We start from the raw sequence: 3,725 nt of genomic DNA on the forward strand, positions 1-3,725 counted from the left end.
CAGATAAAGGAACATATTAGGTGAGTGCAAAAGTAATTGCGGTTTTTGCATTGTTAGAATCTGCCATTTGATATTGGAGTACATTCTTAAATAAATGTGGTTAGTGTATAGCTCTTCTATACATCATTTTAATGAGCATTTCTCACTTTATTTTTTTTTTTGGCTAATGACATTACTTGCTATTTATTTCATGTTTATTTTAGACTATGGAAATGATGTTAGACAAAAAGCAAATTCAGGCAATTTTCTTATTCGAGTTCAAAATGGGTCGCAAAGCAGTGGAGACAACTCGCAACATCAGCAACACATTTGGCCCAGAAACTGCTAATGAATGTACACTGCAGTAGTGGTTCAAGAAGTTTTGCAAAGGAAAAAAGAGCCTTGAAGATGAGGAGCATAGTGGTCGGCCATCAGAAGTTGACAATGACCAATTGAGAGCAATCATCGAAGTTGATCCTCTTACAACTACAAGAGAAGTGGCAGAAGAACTCAACGTCAACCGTTCTACAGTATTTCAGCAGTTGAAGCAAATTGGAAAGGTGAAAAAGCTCAATAGGTCGGTACCTCAGGAACTGAGCAAAAATTTAAAAAATTGTCGTTTTAAAGTGTCATCTTCTCTTATTCTACACAACAACAAGAAATCGTTTCTTGATCAGATTGTGACATGCAATGAAAAATGGATTTTATATGACAACCGGCAATGATCAGCTTAGTGGTTGGACTGAGAAGAAGCTCCAAAGCACTTTCGAAAGCCAAACTTGCACCAAAAAAAGGTCATGGTCACTATTTGGTGGTCTGCTGCAGGTCTGATCCACTACAGCTTTCTGATTCCCAGTGAAATCATTCCATCTGAGAAGTATGCTCAGCAAATAAATGAGATGCACCAAAAACTGCAACACCTGCAGCTGGTATTGATCAACAGAAAGGGCCCGATTCTGCACAACACGCAACCACACATGGCACAACCAATGCTTCAAAAGTGGAACAAATTGGACTATGAAGTTTTGCCTCACCCGCCATATTCACCTGACCTCTCAGCAACTGACTACCACTTCTTCCAGCATCTCGACAACTCTTGCAGGGAAAACACTTCTACAACCAGCAGGATGCAGAAAATGCTTTCCAAGAGTTTGTCAAATCCCAAGGCACAGATTTTTATGCCACAGGAATAAACAAACTTATTTCTTGGTGGCAAAAATGTGTTGATTGTAATAATTCCTATTTTGATTAATAAGGATGTGTTTGAGCCTAGTTACAATGATTTAAGATTCCTGGCCCCAAATCACAGTTACTTTTGCACCAACCTAATAGAATTATCTCTGGACTGGTTTCTTACTGTGATGTTATGGGAGACAGGTGATATTGACAGGTTTATTCAGTTCTTTTCTGGAGTTATCTGGTTTCTGATTTCTCCTAAAACTTAAAATATCCTATAGAAGTCCTGTAGTATTCCAAATGTGGATTTTACAAATATCTTTTTTTCTCTTAAATATAACCTAGTTTATAAATCATCTGAGGGCCCCTTGAGACAATAAACACTGAAGCAACAGACACAGAGATGCCTTTTGAAGCTTCAACATCTTGTAGGCACAGAGAAGTCATGAGCCACATCAAAGGGAAATGTATGTTTATTGGGAAAGCCTTTTGTTGAAGTGGCATAACAGAGTTCTGCAGTAACTGAGAGAAATTCCCATGAGACACCCAGAGAAAGAAGATGAAGTCTGCTCTAGTGGTGGCAGGAGGAATATTTCTTACAGGAGAAACCTCCAACAATTACCTTCTTTCCTAGGGGATGGAGGGTTATGATGTTTCCAGCAGCTTTCCTTAGAGGAGGAAACTCACTTGTCGTTGGTGGACACTGGGCAGGATCTTTTGCTGTCATTTTAACATTTATATATTTAGACTATCTGGCTTAAGTAGATGGTTGATGGTTTATAATTATAAAACATTAATATTTACCAATTGTTGATGAATACCATGTGCTGGCCACTAAGCTAAGTGTTTCACATACAATTTAAATCAATAATTCCAGTGAGATTAGATAACATTATTCCCATTACATTTAGATAACATTATTCCCATTACATTAGAAGAACAGGCTCAAAGTTAAGCTACTTGCCCAAACACACATAGCTGTTAAAGTCTAATTGAGGTCTGTAACTCCATAATACATACTTTTTAAAATTCTTACATTCTGTCTTTCTACTTAGTCTTTTCACAATTCTCTTTATGTAATGATGACAGCGTGAGGCTTACAAAATGTGGTTTGCTGTATTGTCTGTTTTTGCACTGCTATAAAGAACTACTTAAGACTGGGTAATTTATAAAGGAAAGAGGCTTAATTGACTCACAGTTCCATATGGCTGGGGAGGCCTCAGGAAACTTACAATCATGGTGGAAGGCCAAGGGAAAGCAAGGACCTTCCTCACATGGTGGCAGGCCAGAGAGATAGAGAGAAAGGGGAACCACCATATACCTCGAAACCATCAGATCTCATGAGAACTCATTCACTCTCATGAGAACAGCATGGGGGAAACTGCCCCCATGATTTAGTCACCTTGCCTCAGGACCCTCCCTCAACACCTGGAGATTACAATTTGAGAAGAGATTTGGATGGGGCCACAGAGCCAAACCATATAACTTGCCCATCTTTGAAATTGTCCAAGCACTGTATAGTGTTTGCCATGTTACTTAATGAAACCTATACAACTTCTGTCTTTAGTACCTTAGGAAAATCATTTATTCTTTCTTCTTTTATTACAAAATTTGAAAAGTTAATTTTATTTGGTCAAATTTTCAAGTGACTTAACCACTGTGATGTCACAATTGGAAGCTTTCTTGCCTGGGATGTTCAAGACCACTCTATTTGAGCAGCCCTGGGGTATAAGATTGTAGAGAGCCCCTGGGGGCTCAATTCCTGAATAGATGAACTCTCTCATTCATTAAACATATCTGCTAGACTCCACTTGGTGTCTTGGTGTTACAGAAATAAGCAAAACATAATACCAGGCCTCATGGAGCTTCTGATATAATACAAGTTTATTAATTAGACTGGAGAATGACACAGGCTATATTGGAGATATTAGTTGATGCTGTTGGGGAGTGGAAGAGAATAGCATCCAACTCAGAGAATGAGGGAGGGCTTTCCAGATAAAAGATGCTTGAAGTTTATCTTTCATCTCATCCTCAGGACTCAGAACGTTTGGTGCCAAACCTTCTCCACTAATTCACAGGGAAAAGAGTGACTCAGTTCATTTGGGCTGCTATAGCAAAATGCCATAAACTGGGTGGCATAGAGAAACAGAAATGTATTTCTCACAAGTCTAGAGGTTTGGAATTCTGAGATTACAGCATAGGCAGATTTGGTGTCTGGTAAGTATTCAGGTCCTGGTTCATAGAATGGCAATTTCTCACCATGTGTCCTCATATGGTAGAAGGGACAAGCCAGCTTTTTCTCTGGAACCCCTTTTATAAGGGCACTAATTCTATTCGTGAGGGCTCCACCCTCATGAACTAATCACCTCCCAAAAGCCCTACCTCCTAATATCATCACATTGATGCTTAGATTTCAACATATGAATTGGGGGTGGGGGTGGGAAGGGGTGTGGGACACAAACATTCAGACCACAGCATTTTGCCCCTGGTCCCCGAAAATCCATTTCCTTCTCACATGTGAAATACATGCATTCTATCCTAGTCACTAACATCTTAGCTTGTTCCAGCAT

The 3,725-nt window shown here is 39.3% G+C and overlaps 1 pseudogene; it reads left to right on the forward strand.

Moving 5' to 3' along the window:
* Positions 1 to 206: 206 nt before the first annotated feature.
* On the forward strand, positions 207 to 1,231 carry LOC129060259 (histone-lysine N-methyltransferase SETMAR-like; annotated as a pseudogene).
* Positions 1,232 to 3,725: the final 2,494 nt, after the last annotated feature.

The sequence above is a fragment of the Pongo abelii genome, chromosome 6 (assembly GCF_028885655.2).
Source record: "Pongo abelii isolate AG06213 chromosome 6, NHGRI_mPonAbe1-v2.0_pri, whole genome shotgun sequence".
NCBI lineage: Eukaryota > Metazoa > Chordata > Mammalia > Primates > Hominidae > Pongo > Pongo abelii.